Raw genomic sequence first — 22,864 nt, forward strand, 5'->3', positions numbered from 1 at the left:
TTATTGTTATAAAGAATGGATAGAAAACAGGGCTAGAATAAAAGGAAGGGGCTCTCACCTTGAGATGAGAGGTAGGTTGGGGTAAGCTGCAGCGTGGAGGTCTTGAATGCTCGGAAGGAGACTGGTTGGCAGGGAGAATGAGGCTGCAGACCCACCTACGGCTCAGAAGCTGTGCCCACCAGCTGGGGGAGCTTTCCCCAGGGAGCACTTGCTGGGGTCCTAGTTGTTCTCTGGCAAAAAGCTGGATGGCTGCTCTTTATCAGCAAAATTTAAAATTTAAAAAAAGAGCAGTTGGGAGTATGGTCGTTTAAAAATATATGCACAATTGTTTTCTTTTTTGACACTCCTCCCTTCAAAAAAAAAAATGGAGCCTGATTCTCCTCTGCTTGAGTGTGACCAGACTTGGCTACTCACTTCTAACAAATAGAATGTGGCAGGGTGACAGTGTGACCTCCAAGACCAGGCCCTAAAACACAGCACAGCCTCCTCCGTGCTTTCTCTTTTCGGTCACTCACTCTGGGGAAGCCACGTGAAGACACAAAAGCAAGTCCTACGGAGAGGTCCACATGGCCAGGAACAGATGCCTCCTGCCAAAAGCCATCCCTCGCTTGTGCCACTGCAGTGAGCCAACTTGGGAGTGGGTCCTCCAGCCCCAGACAAGTCTCCAGGTGCCCACAGTCCTGGCTGACATCTTGACAGCAATCTACGGGAGACGTTGACCCAAAACCAGCCAGCCCACAGAAGCGGTGAGCTAATAAACATCTGTGTTGTTGTTTTTTGTGTTTTTTTTAAATTATTTTTTTTTAATTACATTAAAAAAAAATATGAGGTCCCATTCAACCCCACCGCCCCCGCCCCCCACTCCCCCCACAGCAACACTCTCTCCCATCATCATGACACATCCATTGCACCTGGTAAGTTCATCTCTGAGCATCACTGCACCCCATAGTCAATGGTACACATCATAGCAAGATGGGGGATGATTTGTTACACGGCAACAGATAGCTAATATAAAAACCTTGCCATCGGATCTGGAGCCACAACCCCCAACAGGAAATCAAACCCACAGCAGTGCCCCCTTGGCCTGGAGTAGAAAAAATTGGCTCGGTGAGTACCCACAGCAGGGACAGTGAGGAGATGATTCAGAGGCTCCGTGGCAGAGCATCCACATGTCCTGCCACCGATGGGGTTCCACGTTCCCAGGAAAGGCAGCAGGACTGAGTGGGTTCCTGGCTCTTCTCACACTGCCAGGAGGCAGGCCCCGGTGGAAGTGAGAGTGAGGTGGCACTCACCTCCAGGCCTCAGCTCCCAGTCCACTCCTTACCTCCTGACTAACCTGTGCAAGGAACTCTGACTCTCTTTGCCTCGGTGTCTCATCTGTGAAATGGAAATAGTGAGTCCTTCCTTGTGAGGTATTCTTCCCAGGGTGTGGGTAAGGGGCCACACAACACGAGAATCAGTGAGAAATGAATACCCAGCATCAAGCACAAAGTCGGAACCCGATACGTTTTGGTAATGCCCACCCCTTGAAGGCAAGGAAGAAGGCCTGCCTGGGAATTCCCAGTTTCTTTGGCTTCTGACTCCCATGTTTGCCCACTTCCTTTATTAATTTGCACAGGAAATTTTTAAAAGAAAGATTTTAGAAAAGAGAATCTCAGTCATTTCTGTCCCATAACAATTTTTCTTAATTAGTTGAAGGGCAAATCTTGGCCTTGACCTCATCTCATGCTCTTCACGGTTCAGGTTACTCACAGAAGCACCTTTCCTATGCTCAGCCTCAGTCTCCCCACCTGTAAAATAGGGAGAACAGTACCTGATCCATGGGGCTTTCAGGGGGGAGCACCTGGTGGGTCCCCACGAATGTTCAGGGTCATTGCAACAATGATGACACTTTCACCAGGGCCTGTGATACTAAATAAGGTTAGGTGCTTTTTTAAAAACCGTTTTATTCACACCATACAATCCATCCAGAGTGTACACTCAGCGGCTCTCGGCATAATCACAGAGTTGTGCGTTCATCGCCACAATCAATTTTAGATCACTTTAATTACTCCAGAAAGGGAAAGCCAATACCCCTTATACCCCCTATTACTGATGCTTAGCATTGGTGTGGTATCTTTGTTGCAACTGATGAAAAATATTACAATTGTCCTGTTAGCAGTAGTCACTCATTTGCATTAGTTGTACTTTTCCCATATACCACCCTATTATTAACTCAGTGTAATAATGATGTACATTATTCTAGCTCATGGAAGAACCTTCTTATAGTTGCATTATTAACCACAGTCATCATCCACACAGGGTTCACTATGTGACACAGGTCCACATTTATCCTTTAGCTTTCCTTCTGTTGACATACACAACCCTGAATTCCCCATTAACCACTACCACGCCCATAAATCAGCACTGCTAATCACACTCAAAATAATGCGCTACCATCACCTCTATCCAGTTCCAAATATTTACAATCAAACTTACTAAAAATTCTGCACACATTAAACATCTGTTCCCCATTCCCTACCCTCATTCTAGTGCCTGGTAACCTCTACTCTAGATTTTAACTCCATAAGTTTACTCATTATAATTAGTTCATATTAGAGAGACTGTACAATATTTGTCCTTTTGTGTCTTATTTTGTTCAACATAATGTTCTCAGGATTCCTCCATGTTGTTGCATGCATCAGGGCTTCATTCTTTCTTACAGCTTAATAATATTCCATTGTATATACCTCATTCTGTTTATCCATTCATCAGTTGATGGACACTTCAGTTGTTTCCATCTTTTGGCAGTTGTGAATAATGCCACTGCGAACATCAGTGTGTACATGTCTGTTCGCGTCCCAGACTTCAGTTCTTCTGAGTATATACCTAGTAGCAGGATTGCCGAATCATATGGAAATTCTATACTTAGCTTTCTGAGGAACCACCAAACTGTCTTCCACAGCGGCTGCACCATTCTACATTCCCACCTGCCTAGGAGTTTTATGGTCCTACCTCTTATATTTAGGTCTTTGGTTCATTTTTAGCTGATTTTTGTATATGGCATGAGATAGGGGTCCTCTTTCATTCTTTTGGATATGAGTATCCAGTTCTCCCAGCACCATTTGTTGTAGAGACTGTTCTGTCCCAGTTGAGCAGATTTGATGGCCTTGTCAAAAATCAATTGACCATAGATGTGAGGGTCTATTTCTGAACTCTCAATTTGATCTCATCGATCTATATATCTGTCTTTAAGCCAGTACCATGCTGCTTTGACCACTGTACCTTTGTAGTATGTTTTAACATCAGGAAGGGTGAGCCCTCCAACCTTGTTCTTCTTTTTCAAGATGTTTTTGGCTATTTGGGGTCCCTTTCCCTTCCAAATAAATTTGAGAATTGGCTTTTGCACTTCTGCAAAGTAGGCTGTTGGAATTTTGGTTGGGATTGCATTGAATCTGTATATCAATTTGGGTAGAAATGACATCTTAATGATATATAGTCTTCCAATCCATGAACACAGAATGTCCTTCTATTTGTTTAAGTCTTCTTTAATTTCTTTAAGCAACGTCTTAAAGTTTTCTATGTACAGGTCTTTTACATCCTTGGTTAAATTTATTCCTAGGTATTTGATTATTTTAGTTGCTATTGTAAATGGAATTTTTTTTCTTGATTTCCTCCTCAGATTGCTCATTACTAGAATATAGAAACACTACTGATTTTGGAGTGTGGATCTTGTATCCCAACACTTTGCCAAAATAATTTGTTAGCTCTAGTAACATTGCTGTAGATTTTTCAGGACTTTCTAAATATAGGATCTTGTCATCTGCAAATAGTGCAAGTTTTACTTTTAATTTTCCTATTTGGATGCCTTTAATTTCTTTTTCTTGCCTCATTGCTCCAACTAGAACTTCTAGCACAGTGTTGAATAACAGTAGTGACAGTGGACATCTTTGTCTTTTCCAGATCTTAGAGGGAAAGCCTTCAATCTTTCACCATTGAGTATGATGTTAGCTGTGGATTTTTCATATATGCCCTTTATTATGTTGAGGAAGTTCCCTTCTACTCCAGTCTCTCAACATGTTTTTATCAAGAAAGGATGCTGGATTTTGTCAAATGCCTTTTCTGCATCAATTGAGATGATCATGTGGTTTTTCCCTTTCAGTTTGTTAATGTGTTGTATTACATTAATTGATTTTCTTGTGTTGAACCACCTTTGCATACCTGGGATAAAACCCACTTGATCATGGTGTATAATTCTTTTAATGTGCTGTTGGATTCAATTTGCAAGTATTTTGTCAAGGAAGGCTATGCTCTTTTAGCATACAATTTAAACAACTCAGAGCTCCCAAGTTCGTTTATAGAGAGAAGTCCATCCTTGTTCTGAGGCCTACTCTTCAGAAAATCAACTGTCAAACCCCAAGAAATTCTGACGTGGGGTAAGAATCTGTCCTCCTTCCACACACCCTGATTCACCTGGCCCAGCACTCATTCCTCTCTGTACTAGATGGATCTCCAACCACAGTCCCTGCATATAGTGGTATAAGGACATTAAAATGCAACCTCCAAAAAGATATGTTCAATTCCTAGCCTGTCACCAGTGAATGTGACCTTATTTTGAAATAGGGTGTTTGTAGGTGTAATCAAGTTAAGATGAGGTCATATTGGATTAGAGTGGACCCTAAGTCCAATGACTGTTGTTCTTAGGAGGAGAGGAAAGATTCAGAGACAGATACACGCAGAGGGAAGACAACCATGTGAAGACGGAGGCAGAGACTGGAGTAAAGCAGCTACAAGCCAAGGAATGCCAAGGATTGCCAGCAACCACTAGAAGCTAAGAAGAAGCAAGGAAGTATTCTCCCTTAGAGCCTTCAGAGGGAGTGCAATCCTGCTGACACCTTGACTTCAGACTTCTGGTCTCCAGAACTGTGAGAGAATAAATGTCTGCTGTTTTAGTTTGTGGTATTTTGTTACAGAAGTCCTAGAAAATGAATATAGATGGGATGGATGGATGGATGGATGGATGGATGGATGGATGGGTGGATGGATGGATGTGATGGATGGATGGATGAATGAGTGGATATATGGATGGATAATGGATATGATGGATGGATGGATGGGTGTGATGGATAGATGTGATGGATAGATAGATGAATGTGATAGATGGATAGATGAATGTGATGGATCGATGGATGGATGGATGATGGATGGATGGGTGGATGGATGTAGGATGTATTGAGGGTATCCCTCACTCAGGCCCCATGCCAGAATCTAGGTCTTTCCTGGAGCTCAGTGTGGACAAGGGAAATTCCTTACCAGCAGGAAAAGAGAAGAGAGAAAGGAACATCAACCATCCCACAATTAGTTCACAATTTTGATAATGCATATTTAGAATGAGCTCATCAACTTCACCTGATTAGGCTGTCCTGGCACCATCTCTGCCCTAGAGTGTGCCAAGGGAGGCTGGGCTGTTCTTCCAGAAAGGAGGGAGAGTCACAGTTTGGTCTAGAAGCCTATGCTCCTCATGATTCAAGGGGCCCAGGAGCCCCCAACATGTCCTCAAGAGCAGTGCCTTCCAATCTCTCTGAAGTCTTATGATTCCCTGGGGTAAGGTCAGGAAGTGGGGAAAGGGAGCAGAGACCCTCTCACGAGACTCCCCCTACCCTTCTCCACAGAGAAGCCAGCAAAAAAGGAAATGTGGATGCCTATTGACTGGGAAATTATTTTGGTGTCAAAAAGAGTTCTGGACCTAAGAGTTGGAAGCCTTGGATTGAAATTCAACACTGATGGGTACTGGCTGCACAAACTTGGACAAGCCATTTGACTTCTTTGAGTCTTATTTTGGTGAGGAGGTTGGATTCCTCCCATCTCTCAAGACTCATTTGACTCCATAAGACAAGTTTTAAGATCAGGAGCTTGTGATCTATGAATTGGGGGTCCAGGATCTCAAGCTCCTCCTATGAATTGGGGATCCAGGGCCACCTGTGGGGTCTAGAAGAGTTAAGGAAACCTCCCAGGTCCCTTCCTCAAGTCCACAACTCATGCCAGGAAGGACACCCTAGCAGAGCCTATAGCCTTTGCACCAACAGGGAAAGGATGGAGCAGGGCTTGGCGAGGAGACAGTGGCAGTGACAGGAACCCCTGAGCATGCCATACACCTGTCCTCTCTGCAGAGAGCCGAAACCTCCTAACTTCAAACCGTTAGAGCAGTGGAGAGCCAGAACTGCTTCCTGCTGCCAACAAGGGGCTCACGGCCACATTCTCAAGAGCCAAGCAAATACTCCAGCCACATGAAGGCCAAGCTGCCAATCCTGCCCCAGTCCCCACCTTTAACTCTGATCCCAGTTCTCCCTGCTGTATCACCTGGCCAGCCCAGACAGCCCAGACAAGGACATGAAGCCAGGCCAGGCACCCATCATGGATGTCAACTCAGCACCACAGCGCCAGACTCCACCAATCAAGAAATGGGTTTCCCTGGGTTCTGCAGCAACTGCTCTAAAACAAAACCAAGGAGGTAGCAGGGGAACTCAAATGGCCAACCCTCATCTTCTTCCAAGCCCAGGGAGGAAGAGAAGAGGTTGGCATCTCTATGATACTTTCTTGGAAGCGTGGAGACAGTATCTGTTAGGAGAGCAGGAGTTTTGCCACCCTCTGTGCCCCATCATCAGGCTAAGCCCCTGTGGCCAACAGCGTCCATTGTCTCTGGCTCCAGCCAAGGCTCCCAGAGTCTGCTCATGCGTCAGGTGAAAGGACTGAGCCCAGCAAGCAGAGCCGGCTTGCCCAAGAAACAGCAATGAGAGAAGGGAGCTCTTTGGAGCCAAACTGTTGTGTGCCCCAAGATAGAGAGAGAGAAGTGCAAACATTTGGTACCAAGCCTCCAGCTCCCACTGGCTTCTGCTCATCCACACAGGAGTCAGTGCACTGAGGCCTGCCTGTGTGGAGAAGGGATCACCCAGTCCTCACCATGGCCCCCCACTGACCTCCATGTGACCTCCCAGGAGGGTCCCAGCCCCTCTGTGTCTAAGTTTGATCATCCATAAACTTGGTGTAATAATTCCTGCCTCACATCCCCCTTGGCTCAGGGGGTCCTGTGAGATCTGCGTGAGTTAATGCCATGTGTCAGTCATATAGAGAGACCTGGGGATGCCCACAGCAACCTCCTGATGGAGTGGTCCTACAAGAGGCATGGGTAAGTTAGGTGGCTTCTCCAAGGCCCCACAGGAAGTGGTGTGAGAATGTGGATTCAGACACTCATCGCTGCCAGAATAGAAGGTATTCATAATAAATATTTACATAACAGATATTTGCCTCAGGGATAATCTGGTGAAAGTTACAGACCCTTCCACTGAAAAATACTCACATGCACCACCACGCAGACTGTGTGTGCCCCCCAAGCAGTCCCCTCTGAAGCCCTTCCTGGGGTAGCTGGCGATCCATGACCCCCCTGCTGTGTGACCTTGGGCAACGTACTGAACCTCTCTTTGCCTCCATTTCTTTGACAACCAAATGGGGACAATAATAGTACACACCTCATAGGCTGTTGCAAGGATTAAATGAGTTATAAATGTGTGAAGTCCTTGGAACCATGCCTGGCACGGAATAAATGCCAAATGCCTTTTCTCTAGTATTCCTCCTCTAAAATAGATGCCAGGGCAGCTGTTCTGGGGGGGGGTGGGGAGGGAGAAGGCAAATGTTCAGGTGTGGCTGCTCACATCTCCCCCCAACTCCCAGCCTAGCATGGGCTGAGTGAGCAACCTCCGTCAGCGGAGAGCCCCCTCCTTGCCCCCACCACCGTCAGGCCGATGCCCTCACTCAAGCTTTGGCAACGGCCCCAGCTGCCCACTGCCCACCTGGGCAGCCGCTGCCCATCGTTCCAGGAAGCCAGCCTCTTCCCTCCCCTGCGCTGCCCTCCCCACTGCCCAGGAATCAATGCAATCCCCTAAAAGCTCATAACTTGGAGGTAATTATAAGAAGCATCAATTACCCAGCAATGTGGATTTCATGAATTCAATTAATTTGCATGGCGATCGATGGGAACAGATTCGCCGGGCCCCCGGGGAAGTCAGGACATTGTTCTGCGTGCTATTGATTTTACAATGTAAAACAAAACCTCTCTCCGCGAATTCATAGACGCCCATTCAGCCATATTAACTTTCAGATCATTTATTTTTGTATGTCTTTCAACTCTGTTTGTTGCTATCACACAAATGCAGAGTTTTACATTGTAGGGGATAATTGAATCAATACAGCCGTGCTAGGCCAGCCCTCCCCGCGTCCAGGAGCTGCTCTCCACAGTCCCGTGCGCCGCCCTCCCCGGCCATCCCCTCACCCCATTCCAACCAGATCGCTCCCCTAACCCTAAGGCCCCCACCCCATCAAACTTAGCTACTTGCTTCAAGATAGACTTCAAGTGCAGCTGGAGGAACAAGGTTAGACAGTGAGAAGAACTTTCCTGGTGGTACAGAGAAATTCAAGGAGGGTTCAAGTGCATAGAGGACCTCTCTTTTCTGAAGAACCTTCAGAAGCAAAACAATTCCAGCAGGGTTTGGATTAAGTCAGGGGTGTGGACTCAAAGGCCTCTCCATGTCCCCTTCCCTGAAACTCAAACATGAAAGGCATCATATCCTGGGCTGACGGTCAAGTGTCTCTTTTCCTCCCTGCAAAGCCATGAGACTGACGAAGCTTTTTCTCCCCAACATTATCTCATCCCCTTCTCCCAGAAAAGGCCAGGTTTAATGAGGAAGAGGGGCGATCCAGAAAGCAAGGGCCACCGTGCTTAGTCTCCCATCTTCCCCAGCTGGGGTGCCCCGGGCCCCCCCAGCCCAGCTGTGTCCCTGAGCCCCGTCCCTCCACAGCCAGCCAACCAGCCCCTCCTGGATGCTCCTCGAACGAGGCCAAGCTGAACTCTGAGCAGGATCCGGAAATCCCTGCACACCCTACACACGCACAAACACACAAACACACCCCAGTCCAGCTGCAAGGCTGGCAGCCACCAGCACTGCCGTGCCCCAGGAGAAACGAGCCGGGGTTACCACCCCTCTCCCCCACACACACAAAACCCCCAACTCAGCAAACCCCCCTCAGTACCCTAAGTCTGGGAGAAGGAGAGCTCCTGTTTTTAATTTGTCTCTGTCCCCCACCCCATCAGGATATTAGACAGCTAAACAGCCTGGCGCCTGTTTCCTTCAGATAACCAGTTCCCGACGAGTCCCTAATTGTCGCCGGAATCTCAGCGCTAGTGTATAGAGTAGGTCATTTAACCAACAGTACACACAACTAAATAAAAATCCATTTTCCAAGAGAAAATTCTATTCTTATCAGAGTTTTGCAAGAGGGTTGCAAGCGGCCCCTGTTAATTGAAGCTTTGATGTTTGTGGGAGGAGACCTCTAATCAACGCCACGAAGGCGCGGACTCGCCGCGGTGTGCCCCTCGGCCCAGGGGCCAGTGCGCTCCCGGGAGCCGGTGGAGGGTGGCGCAGGGCAAGGAGGGCTCAGGCCAGCCGCGGGCCACCACAGGGCCCCAGCCACTGCCCCAGGCTGGGAGCCAGGACAAGGGAGTCGGGGAAGCCACCCAGGCCGGGGCGGGCAGGGGCCCAGGGTTCAGGGGCCACCGCCAGGGCTTGTTCACTGCGTGGCCTCCGACAAGTCCCCTGGCATTTCTAAGCCTGGAGCTTCTCCTCTGTGGGTGACCACAACCTTCCTTACCTGCCCTAAAATCCGATTTGATGCTGATCCAATAAAAAGTCTAGGAAAGGAAATGTCCTTTTTTGAGCATGGGCTATGAGCCAGGCTTCCTGCTAGCCACTTCTTAATCCAGGTTGTGTACAGCATAGGCGAGGCTTACTGCTTTCTGCTGACTCTTCTGGATATGTTGCTAATGGGGTTTAATCCTCGAGGTTGGGAGTCTTACCCCATTTTGCAGCCAAGGAAAGTGAGGCTCGGAGCCGCTAAGAGTCTTGCAGCAAAACCTCCCAGTAGAAAGTGGTGGAGCTGGGATTCAAATCCTGCTCTCTTTGCCTCAAAACCCAAATGGCTTTCTCTTATCATTTTAGGAGCTGCTTCTCCTAAAACGAGGGTGGAGGGCCCCCTAGGGCCCACCCTGCCCAGCCCTTCATCCCCATCTCCCCTGTTTGCTCTCCCCCAACCCTAGCGATCAGCATTCACCTGCCACTTCTAGACGCACACATTTCATTTCGCCCTCACAACAGCGTCCAAAGTAGGCAGTAGGTAACTGGAAACAAGAAGGCAGGCCCTGCAGGAATGGGTGTGGGTTAGTAAGATAAAATTCGTGAGGAGCTAATCCAGCACCTGGGCACAACGCCCTTGAAGAGCGGCAGCCCTGGCACAGCAGTGACGGAGGCGGTGATGAGGATTTTCATACTCAGCACAGTGTCTTCCCCAGGAAGCTCTCATCCCCATTTTAGAGATGAGGAAACTGAGCTCAGAGAATCTCAGGGACTCCCCAGTCCACACAGCCAGCGAGCAGCGGTGCTGGGGTGTCTTGAGCCCTGGTCCCCAGCCTCGATGCCGTGACTGTCCACCGTGTCCCTTGATATCCAGTGCTTTAAAAGACCATCACCCAATGTGGCAAGATGTTAAAACGGGTGGATCTGGGTAGCTGGGGCATGCTAGGGTTCTGTACTATTTTTGTAAACTGTCTTGTAAGTTTGAAATTATTTCAGAATAAAAAGTTTAAAGAAAAACGAAAAGGCCACTGCTGATTAGGACAGAGATGGGAGGAAAGGAGGAGAAATCCAAACCTGGAGCTTCCCGGGGGGACCACCAAGAGCTCAGCTTGAGCACAGGGGCATGGCCGAGGGGTCAGGCGTGTGGGCAGGCCAGAAGAACGACAAGCTCTCCCCCAGGGGCCTCGGGGCCTGGAGGAGAGCAGGTGGCACACTAGGGAAGCCTACCCAAGCTCAGGCCCAGGCCACTGAGGCGGGGCCCCCGGGGAGCAGAGTGGGGGGAGGGAAGGGAGAGGGAAATCCAGAGGGTTGCCAGGAAGCTGTGCTTTCAGGAGAGAACGGGGCGACGGGCAAATGCGCCAGGACAGGGTGAGGCTAGAAAGAGTTTGTGTTCATTTATTTAGCACCTGTTTATCTCTGACCCGCCAGGCACTGGGGCCTTAGAGATGAAAGGATGTTCACAAGAGGCTCACACTCTAGTGGGAAACATGTAAACAGCCGAGAGTGCTTTACTCTCTGGGCCTCAGAGAACAGGAGGGAACACACGTGCTTAGGGGCGTGCTGAGCAGAGAACCGAGAGGTGAGAGGCTGCCAGGAACTTTCACACATGACCTCGATGAATGGAGCTACCTGCTGAGATAAACCAATGCTGAATCCAAGGCCCAGAGAGCCCTGGACTCGGCCAAGATCACATGACCTGCAGGGACCTGCGCTGGGCCCCAAGCCCTGGTCTTTGGACTCCAGGTTGAGTGCTCTTCCCACACCTAGGCAGGTATGGAGATGAAACCGGGAGCCCGGGGCTGAGCTTTGGCTGGCCTTCCCCACAGTGCCCAGGGCCCCGGATCTCCTCCAGGCAGTGCGTGTGCCAGCCGTGTCTGCAGAGCGTGTGTGGCACCTGGCCCCCCAAGGGTCTGGGACAGGGAGGAGTGCATGCAGACCATCTCAAGGCGAGCTGCGTCACTCTTGGATGGGGAGTAGCCTCTGGCTTCTGCCTTCCCAGGAGCCAGTGGGGCCTGAGAAAAGATGATGGTGAGGTTCAGGGGACCAACTGCACGGAGTAGAGGCCAAGGTCAGGTGTGATGCCTCAAGACCACCAAGCCCCCTGGAGGGCACGCCAAGAATGAAAGCATTTAGAAAAATCCCTTAAGAGCAGAAGGCTCACAGCCTGAGCTGATCATGCCATCAGCTCCCAGGGAAGTCGGGGATGCACGGCCGCTGCCTGGCCTCCTGACTCTCCCCCTTTGTCCTCTCCTTTCTGTTCTCCACTCTGAAACCAGAGCGATCACACTCCAGCTCAGAGCCCCTCAGTGCTTCTTCACTGCCCTGGGATAAAATCCGAAGGCTTTACCGATAGGCACGACCTTTCCTCAGCTGCTCCTCTGGGCCTTTCCAGGAGCCTGCAGTTTTGCAGGTCCCTCCTGCACATGCTGTTTCCTTCTCCTGGAACATCCCGCCCCAGCCCTGAATTCATCTGTGCTAGATTGCCGTGATTCTAAAGAGGCAGTGTATAGCATCCCACTAAAGAGGTGGGGAAAATATTTCTCTGCCCCTTGACCTTGGGTTCAGGCCTGTTATTCGCTTTGGCCAATTTAACGTTAGCAGGAATGACTAAAGGCTTGAAAACCCTTCTGTGATTGGGCTTGCTCGCTTGTTCTTTGCCATTTTCATTAGAAGATCATGCCCAGAATGGCCTGCTGCTCCCAGGAGGAGATAAAGAGACTCATGAAGAATAGCCCAGTAGGGCCCAGCCTAGATGAGCTGGCCCCTCAGCAATAAGCAGATGCATGAGCTAAATAAACGGTTATCATTGTCTGCCACTGAGATATTGTGGATGTTTGTTACACAGCATGTTGCAGTAATTGTTAACTGATACACCACTTTAACCTAACTTCTATACATTCATCAGATCTCAGCTGAGGTAAATGTCATCTCTTTCTAGAAGTCTGACTTGAGCCCCTCACCATAGTTTGGGGCTGGGTGTGCCCCCTCTGGACTCCCAGAACACCCAGCTTTTCCTCTTTCTGGAGCACTTGCCACATGCTGGGTTGTAGCTGCTCTTTCACTTTCCAGGCTCCTCCCTGGATTCCAAGTTTCTTGAGGTTAGAGACTACATGTTACTCATAATTTGTGACACAGAGGGATTCGATCAATATTTGCTGGAAGAATAACTGTGGAGCTGGTCTTTTCCCCTTTACCACCTCAGCCCACCGCCATAATGGGAAATGCCCAAAGTGGCAAGAAGGCCCAAGTAAGCGTCTCCGCATCTCCCGACAGCCACTTGCACACACACATGTGGACACTCAAACCCACATTTAACCCGGCTGCACGTTCTTATCCGGCTGCTTGCTAGGTGACGAAGCGCTTTTAAACCACTTTGCTCCATCTTTCTGCAATATCCTACAGCAAATCAAGCATCCCCTTCTTGGGATGTTTTCAATCTGTTTTATGTTGATTTTAATTAAAGAATCCGAAACTGAACAAACAGTTCCTAGCAGGTGGCCATACAAGTGTGAAATAAGCAAACTGTTTTATCTGCCACAAACTCTGCTAGTAAATTTCTTCAAATTAATCCCAGCCTCCAAGAGTCTGCTGATTCCAAGGAGAAAGCCAAGCAATCCCAACCTCCAAATATTTGCCATTGTTACAGCTCCTGGAGCCAACAACTGGTGGTGTCCACCTTTGCACCGCCCTCACCCACGTTCTCTCCCAGACCCATCTCTTCCCCTCATTTACCCATCGCATCTGCCCAGAACAAGGCTCTTGAGGCCACATCACAGGGCTCCCTGGCCGGAGCTCCAAGAGAGCTGTAAGATGCCCAAGGCAGAGCTCCCAGACCTCCTTCTTCCAAGCACCACTCCCCACCCCACCCCCACCCGCCATCCACACCCCTGCCCATCCCCCCATCGGAGCTTGGGCCTCCACCCCAACGCTCACCCACTCCAAAGGAGGGAGAGACTCGGAGCCTAGGACAAGGCACAGCTCAGGAAGGAAAGGAGCCCTGGAAAAAGGATACCACCCGGTGCCAGCAAGGGCGCCACGGCTGATGGAACTGTAAATTAGCACAGCTTTCTGGAGACCAGTTGGTCAATGCACAGCAAAAGTTTTAGAATTTGTCTTCCTTTCTACCCCAAGAATATAGACTTTATTCAAAAGAAACAATCGTAAAATGTGCAAAGGTAAACATTGACCTTAGTGCTGTTTATCACAGCAAAATACTGGGAACTATTTGCCATCCAACAAGGGAATGGTTAAATAAATGACAGCATGGCCACACAAAATATTATCAAATAGTATTTAGTAGCAGAAAATAACCTTGGGATTTTAGTGGGAAAAGCAGAATTTCAAGGCAATATGTACATCATGAATTTATTTTCCTTTTAGATTTTATGTATATGTGTAGAGGATATATTACATTCTACCTATAGTATAAATATACTGCATATGTATTATTCCAAGTATATAAAGTATGTATATGTGAATAAGGAAAGAGGCTGAAAAACATAAAATAAATTTTAACAATGGCTGTCCCTCTAGGTATGGGAGAGAGAAATTATTTGAAAAGCCTTTTCTGCTATCAACCTGCATTTCTGCCTGCTGGACGCAGGAACCCACGTGTTCCACTTCTCATGCCCGAATCTTGGCTCAGCATCATCTTCCTGAAAGGCGCCCCCTCCCCAGGATCCCCCTCTTGGTCAATGAGTCCATCCTCCAGGCTGTCACCGCAGGGAGTCCCCCTAAGGCCACCTCTGTCCAGCGCCAAGCCCAGCCCAACGAGCCCCGCCCGAGGCAGCCCCCAGTACTCCTGGGGGCCGATTTCAACAGGACCGCGCCCTCCACTCAGCCCCTCAGCTTCCCTGGCCCAGACCCACCCAAGACACTGGTCTCCCTCCAGTCTTCCCTCCAACCCACCCTCCCCAACAAGGCCAACGGGTCTTTCTGAAAACCCAGATGTCACCGCGTCCTTCCTTCTAGCGGGGACCTCAGGAGAAAGGCCAAAGCCCCCGGCCTGACAGGAAGTGCGTTTCACCACCAGGACCCCACCACCCCCATCCCGGCCCCTCCCCCTCCTCTGACCTGCACCCTCCCCCGGGCCCCACCCTGCACAAGCCCTTCTGGGCCCTGGACCCCTCACCTGCACGCACACCGCTGCATCTCTTCGCCAATTTTCCTTTCCACTTGGACAAATCCTATGCATTTTCCTGAGCAAGATCCCCTCTTTCCCCAAATAAAATGAAGGTGCAGTGCCCCCACCTGTGTTCCCCAATACCTTTTCCCTTCCTTGCAGCCACCCTCACCCCACCTTATTAGACCCATTCATTTCTGGTCGAATTCTCCCCCTGGCCCGGGTGTTCCTGGAGGACCTCCCACGGGGCTGGCTCTGGTAAAAGCACACGAGTCTACAGAAGGAAATTCCATCTTTCTGCCCTGGCTCCTCAGCCCGGCAGGCCCAGGGCAGGAAAGCCCCCTGGCACGGGTGCCGCTGGGAGGAGCAGGAGGTCTGCCACCCCCTCGCCACACCCCAAGGGAAGCGCGCTGGGCCGTAACCTTGGAGGTCCAAAGCCGCCAAGGCCGCTCTGCAGGGGCCCTGCAGGCTGACGAGGCGCAGGGGTCAGGCAGGAGCAGGGGGCCTGAGTCCCCTCCTCCTCCCGCGAGGAGAGAGCAGGGACGGCAGCTGGGAAAGCCTTCCCTTGCAGCCTCTGCCCTCCCCCAGAACTGCTCCGCTGCAGCTCGCTGCGCCACCCACTTCCAGGAATATGGCCCCAGGGTGCAATGGGGCCGGGCCCCGCCAGGCAGACCCCCGCCTACCGCGGGGCTGCCAGGGAGTCCAGGGCCTGCACCCAGCCTTGGGCGGGGAGGCTTGGGGTGCTACCAGGTGAGCCCACGAGCAGCACTGAGCAGGGCCCCCCAACTCCACACACACCTTGGTACCCAGGCCTGGGCACATACCCCCCATGGATAGAAAACACCTGCAGCGGCAGACACCACCTGGGAAGAAACACCACCGGCCCACTCACCTGAGGCTCAACCTCGTCTTCAGTCCCCTTTCCTCCTCAGGGCCACCACTCAATCAAGAAGCACATAGCGGCAGCGGACTTGGCCCAGTGGTTAGGGCGTCCACCTACCACATGGGAGGTCCGCGGTTCAAACCCCGGGCCTCCTTGACCTGTGTGGAGCTGGCCCACGTGCAGTGCTGATGCGCGCAAGGAGTGCCCTGCCACACAGGGGTGTCCCCGTGTAGGGGAGCCCCACGCGCAAGGAGTGTACCCCGTAAGGAGAGTCGCCCAGCGCGAAAGAAAGTGCAGCCTGCCCAGGAATGGCGCAGCACACACGGAGAGCTGACTCAACAAGATGACGCAACAAAAAGAAACACAGATTCCCGTGCCACTGACAACAGGAGCGGACAAAGAAGACACAGCAAATAGACACAGAGAACAGACAACTGGGGTGGGGGGGGAGGGGAGAGAAATAAATAAATAAATCTTTAAAAAAAAAAAAAAAGAAGCAACATATTGGGCCCTTGCTGTAGTCCTGGCACAAAGCTGGGTCCAGGGGAGCCCAGGGCAGGGCAGCAAGGAGGCCAGGCCAGTGCCATTCAGCTGAAAACCAGGCCTGGTGGGGGAGGGAGGGAAGTGAGGGAAGACCCTCTGGAGGCAGGACCCCCGGCAGCCAGGAAGCCCACCCACCTGCCTGCCCTGCTACTCCGCGGCAAGCCTGGGTGAGCTCCTCTGGCCCAGAGTGGCCGGGCCAGCCTGTGCCAGGCCTCAGAACCCCGGAGGAGTTGCGTGAGTTCTAGGAATTCACCACTTCTGCGGTGGCCCCCCCCCCCCCCACGATCAGCTCTGCACCCAGGGGCCAGGCTTTAAAGATCTGTCTTATCGCTCTCTGCTTCCGATCACACTCAAGACAAAGTCCCAACTCCATACTGTGTGCTCCAGGTTCCTAAGCCACATCTCAGCAGTCCCGACGTTGCAGTGTACATGCATATGCATTATGTTTGCCCCACGGCCACGAGAAGGCAACCTCCTTGGGGGGAGGACTCTGCCGCCCCACCCTAGGGGAGCACCTGCTCATGGCAGACGGGGGTGCCTGGTTCCTGACCAGCTGCAAGTCCCCCCAGCGAGGCACTGACGAGGCAGAAACAGAGACACAGGGCGCCGGGGTTCTTAGAGATCCGTGGATCACCAGGGGGCCGTGGAAGGGTTTCAGGAAGTCCTTGAACTCCCTGAAATTAAATGTGAAATGTTTATGCACATGGAAACACCTTTCTAGGGAGAGGATCATACCTGTCATCAGATACCCAAAAGAGTAAGAGTCCAAGGAGACAGAGTGAGAGAGAGAAAACAAGGAGCCCTCTGTGGCCCCAGCCCCGCCAGCGGGGGCCACGCACACCTTTTACAGACAGCCACAGTGGCCACCAGAGGACAGGTCCTGAGAGCTGCCCAGGCCGGGCCAGCTGGGAAGGCTCTGCAGGGAGGGGATCAGAGCAGGCCCCTGAGGGTGAGTGGACAACGGTCCTTTGGGACAGATGCTCATCCTTCCCAGCCCCAAGGAAAGGGAAGTGGGAGAGAGTGGGGTGGCCTGGGGGTGGGGAGACGAGCCTAGAAAATGGGAGAAGGGCAGGTGGCTTCTTTATAGCCTGACTTGGGCAAACATTTTCCAAGGCTGGCAGCACAGCTGGGGGACTGCCAACTGCAGAGCAGCAGAGCGCGTGAGGGCAGAGGCCTTGGGGTCTGGCAGACTCGGGCCCACTTCCTGGCCCGGCCACTCATTACTTGTGTTAACCCCCAGGCGAGTGACTTAATCGCTCTAAGTCACAGTTTTCTCCTCTATAAAATGAAGGTAATAATAGAACCTACTTTAGAGGGTTGTTTTGAGGCTTAAATATAATATTTATAAACTACTTAGCCGGCGTCTGGCATAAGTAAGAGCCAAAATAAATGTGGCTCTTCTCCTAGAGAAACTTGGGTGTGGAGGTGCTGAGTATGAGACCCAGCTGCAGCCCCTGAGCTCTGCTCCCACTCACACCCACCCACAATTTGCTCACGTTTTCATCTATGCCACCCCAGACCAGACGGACCAAATCACACCACCAAGTGTCCAGAGGAATCTCCAAGGCAGGCCTGGGCGAGGGTGGGAGGAGGGAAAGCTTTGTACATCAGGAATCCCTCTGTGTGGTAAGACACCTAGGTGGGCTCCTGCCCTCCCTCCTAACTTACCCCGTACCCCAGTGCAGGGACCAGAGTGAGGTGGGGAACTGTGAGAAGGAAGGGTATTAAGTAGTTTCTGTTTGTTGAGTGTCTATTAGTATCTAGCACATATAGAGAGGTATGATCATCCCCATTTTGCAGGTGAAGAGACCAAGGATCAGAAAGTTGAGAAGAGCCTAAGGTCGCTATAGTAGACAGAATACTGGCCCCAAGGAAGTCTACATTCTAATCCCTGGGACCCTACGAGCATGCTACCTTACATGGCAAAAGGGACTTGGCAGATAGGAAGTTAAGGACCTTGACATGCAGAGGTTATTATGGATTATGTGGGCGGCCAATGTAATCACAAGGGTCCTTAAAAGGAGAATAAGTTGAACAGATACCTGCGCACCGGTGTTCATCACAGCATTATGCACAATAGCCAAAAGGTGGAAGCAGCCCAAGTGTCCATCGGCAGATGCGTGGACAAACAAGATGTAGTATATGCACACAATGGCATTTTATTCAGCCATAAAAAGGAATGAAGCTGATACGTGTGACAACATGGATGAACCCTGAAGAGATCATATTAAGTGAAATAAGCCAGACATAAAAGGACAAGTATCCTATGATCTCACTGGTAGGAAATAAGCAGAATATGCAAATCCAAAGAGTCAGAAACTAGAATACAAGTTACTGGGAGGCCAGGGTGAAGGTAGAGAATAGGGAGTTAATACTTAATAGGTACCAAGTTTCTGTTTGGGGTAACAGGAAAAGTTTTGGTAATGGATGATAGTGATGGTAGCACCACATTGTGAATGTAATTAGCACCGCTGAATTGTGTATGTGAAAGTGGTTAAGATGAGAAATTTTAGGTTGTATATATGTTACCAGAATAATAATTTTTTAAAAACACAGAACTGTACAACACAAATAGTGAACCCTAATGCAAACTATGGACTACAGTCAATAGTATAATTACAATAAAATTGTTTCATCAATTGTAACAAAAGTACCACACTAACGCAAAGTGCTAACAATAGGGAAAACTGGGGGGGAGGGGCAGTGCCTATGGAAACTCTGTCCTCTCTGCATGATTCTTCTATAAACCTACAACTTCTCTAGCAAGAAAAAACAGTAGAAGAGGGAGATCGAAGAGGAAGTCAGAACGATGTGACATTGCTGGCTGTGAAGATAGAGGGAGAGGCACAAGCCGAGGAGTGCGGTGGCCTCTGGAAGGGGAAAAAGGCAAAGAGAGAGATTCTTCCCTAGAATCTCCAGAAAGGAGCACAGTCCTGCCAATGACTTGCTTTCAGCCCAGTGACACCCATGTCAGACTCCTGACGTGCTGAACTGTGGGGTAATAAATGTGTGCTCTTTAAGCGGCTAATATAGTCCTACAGTTTATGGGGAGTCAGGATTAAAGCTCAAGTTAGCGTAGGTGTATTTTGAAGACTGAGTCAGCAGGATCTGCTGATGTATAGAAGACTTGGGGCGAGGGAAAGAGATGAGTCAAGGATGACTTCAAAGTTCTTTCCTGGGAGCTGCCATTTACCGAAGTGGGAAGACTGTGGGAGGAGAAGGTTTGGGGGAGAAAATTAGAAGTTGAGTTTTGTACATGTCACACTTGCAATGCCTATTAGATATTCAAGGGGAGATGTTAAGTAGGCAGTTAGAAATGGGAATCTGGAGCTCAAAGAAGAGGTTTAGGCTGGAGTATAAATGGGGACGTCGTCAGCGTGAAGAAGGTATTTAAAGCTATGACATTGGGTGAGATCATCTAGGAAGAGGGACAAGAGGCGAGGCCCAAGGACTGAGTCCTCGGATTTTGGGAAGCTGAGGAAGAATCGTCAAACGAGATGAGAAGGCACATCCAGAGGCCCAGCAGAGGTTCACAGTAGCCTCTCCTGGCAGCTCTGACAAAATTTTGGAAGTTAAGCTGAGAGACCAGAGAGTGATAATTGACTTAGTGGACCCCAAAATTCTAAATCCCCAGCTAGCAAAGGGAAAGGCTGTGAATCAGCCCAATTTATACTGTAGAACTCTCAAAAGTTTCAGGCATTGAAAATACCAGGTATCTCTGGAACTGGGGCTGGGGTGGGTGGGGTGGGTGTTAGTCAAATGCTCTTTGAGAAGCACCTAGCCGTGAGGCCATGGGTGTATTCGCTTAAAATCTTTCAGAGACACAGTTTCTTCGACTACTAAATTATACTGTGAAAATGGGGGTGGCTAGCTTGCAATGGAAAGAATTGTCTGGATCACTACTGCCAATTCCTGACCTTTCATTCTCTCTGGAACTCATTCTAACCAAGTGTCTGTTCCCACCACTCCAGCAAGACATCTTTCGTCAAGGCCACCAAAGGCTGCTGCACTGCCAGGTCCAATGGTCAGTTCTCAATTCTCATGTTACTCATCAGGCCATCTGACACAGAAGAATACTCCCTGTCTTGAAACCTCGTCTACGCTTGTGTCAGGGACATCGTTCTCACGTGGTTGTCCTGCTCCTGCACTGGCCACTCCTTCACAGCCTCCTTTGCTGGTTCTCCTTCCCCCACCCCATGCTGCTGGGCACTGCCCCGCCCCAACCTGTGCCAGAAGACTGGAGATTGATACTCTAGAAAAGGTCAAACAGAAGGTCTCTGGATTAGGAGTCAATGAGCATAATTGAGGGGAGGGTACCAAATGACTAACAGAGGAATAAATAATTTACTCTATAATACTAAATACAGAATCCTCAGACTTTCACCTGATCATCCACTTGCTTCAAGAAAGCTGGCCGCAAGACTGTTGTCTTCAGGCAGGATTACAGTGCAGCAATGTCTGAAGACTAGGCCCAGCCCAAGAGGAGAGACCTAAGACACTAACATTGTTTCCCAACAAGCACCCCACTGGAGCTCACAAGCCACACCCCTCAGTATCAGAATTTACAATTTGCTTTTTAGTCTCCTACTTTATTCATGACTTGATAGCAAAGAATTATGAGACACTTGAATGGGAAAATGCTTCTAATATGGCATCTCTTCTTTCCTCTCCCTGCCCTCAGCAACTACCATGGCCACTGTCTCCACATCAGTGATACAATTTCTTCCATTGTTAAAGTCACAATAGTTCTATAGTAGAATACCAATAAGTCCACTCTAATCCATATTTTATTCCTCCATCCTATAGACCCTGAGATGGTGATGCCCTCTCCACCTCTATCGAAATCAAGAAGGGGCTTAGATCCTACATGGTTGATGGATGTGATTCTCCTACTTGCAGTTGTAGGCACTCTTGGTTCCCTGGTGTGGTGATTGGCCATCTTCACCTCCCTGTTAGCTGACCTGGGTAAGTCCAGTGAACTAGAAAGTAGGTGTTGCAACTCTGCTGAGGCTCAGGGCCCAGCTGGCACATGGACAGTCCAAAGATTCAAGTCTCCTGAGAATACACCAACTCCAGCACCAACCACAGGTTCAGTAAAAGTGACAGAAGAGGCATGTGTAGAAAGGACACTTCTGAATCTAACTCTGTCACACTCAGGAGCACGAATTCCAAAGTAGGGCCCACTAACAAGGCACTGAACTCCAGAGCCGTCTGCCATGACCATAGAACCTGTGTCTCTGTAACCCTCAGCAGCACCAGTACCTGGAGTTGTTTCTACTTTGGCTGTCTCTGGGGTCCTGCTGAGACGTGCGTAAGTGTGACCCCTCTGATGACCTCCCAGCTCATTTTGAAGTCTCAGCCATGTAAACTCATTTGTCTTTACCATTTCCCCCTTTTATTCAAGGTCTTTTTCTAGTTGCATCACCAGCAGGTGATTGGTAGTAATAACTCGGCACCAGGAAGCCTCACCCCTGGGAGTCATGTCCCACGCTGAAAGGAGGGTAAAGCTTTTACATGCTGAGTTTGGCTTAGAGAGTAGCCACATTTGAGCAACATGGAGGCTTCTTAGGAGGTAACTCTTAGGCATCCTGCAGCTCTGAAATTTCAGGCACACAGGAATTTCTTATATATATATATATGTATGTATTTTTTTAAAGATTTATTTATTTATTTATTTATTTATATCGCCCCCCCCCCCCCAGTTTTCATGCTCTCTGTGTCCATTCACTGTGTGTTCTTCTGTGTCTGCTTGTATTCTTGTCGGCAGCACTGAGAATCTGTGTCTCTTTTTTGTTGCGTCATCTTGTTGTATCAGCTCTCCATGTGTGCAGTGCCACTCCTGGGCAGGCCACACTTTTTTTCATGTGGGGCAGCTCTCCTTATGGGGTGCACTCCTTGTGCATGGGGCTCCCCTACATGGGGGACACCCCTGTGTGGCACAGCACTCCTTGTGCACAGCAGCACTGCGTGGGGGCCAGCTCACCACATGGGTCAGGAAGCCCTGGGTTTGAACCTTGGACCTCCTACGTGGTAGGCAGACTATCAGTTGAGCCAAATCTGCTTCCCCTCACATATTTTTTAATGTAACATTTTTTGTGATCTATGTATCTTTAAAAAAAAAAGACAATTTTTAAAAAAGCTTCTAATAAGGAAGATAGAGGCCAAAGGAAACAAGTAGAAAAGACAACTTGGAGGAAACAAAAACTATGCAAAGAAGAAAGGAGCATAAAGAATTTAAAAATTTTAAAAATTTAAAACTCTATCAACAACCTCAGAAGATAAAGGGAGATACTGTATCCCCAAAATAAGAATGTGGTGCCATAAGAAAAGAACACTGAAATAACAAAAAGTTCATGAAAATTAAAGACATGATAGCAAAAATGAAAAACTCAATAGAAGAGATGGAATATAAATTTGAGGAAATATTTCAGAAAGAGAGTAAAATGACAGGGATTGAAACCAGGAGAGGAAAAAAAATAACAAATTAAAGAATACCAGCTCAGGAGGTCCAAAATCAAATAAAAAGAGAACAAGGGTGTAGCTCTGTGGTTGGAGCACCTGCTTCACATGTATGTGGTCCCAGGTCCAATCCCTGGTACCTCCTAAAAAGAGAGGGAGAGGGAGAGGGAGAGGGAGAGGGAGAGGGAGAGAGAG

The sequence above is a fragment of the Dasypus novemcinctus genome, chromosome 27 (genome assembly GCF_030445035.2).
Source record: "Dasypus novemcinctus isolate mDasNov1 chromosome 27, mDasNov1.1.hap2, whole genome shotgun sequence".
Taxonomy (NCBI): domain Eukaryota; kingdom Metazoa; phylum Chordata; class Mammalia; order Cingulata; family Dasypodidae; genus Dasypus; species Dasypus novemcinctus.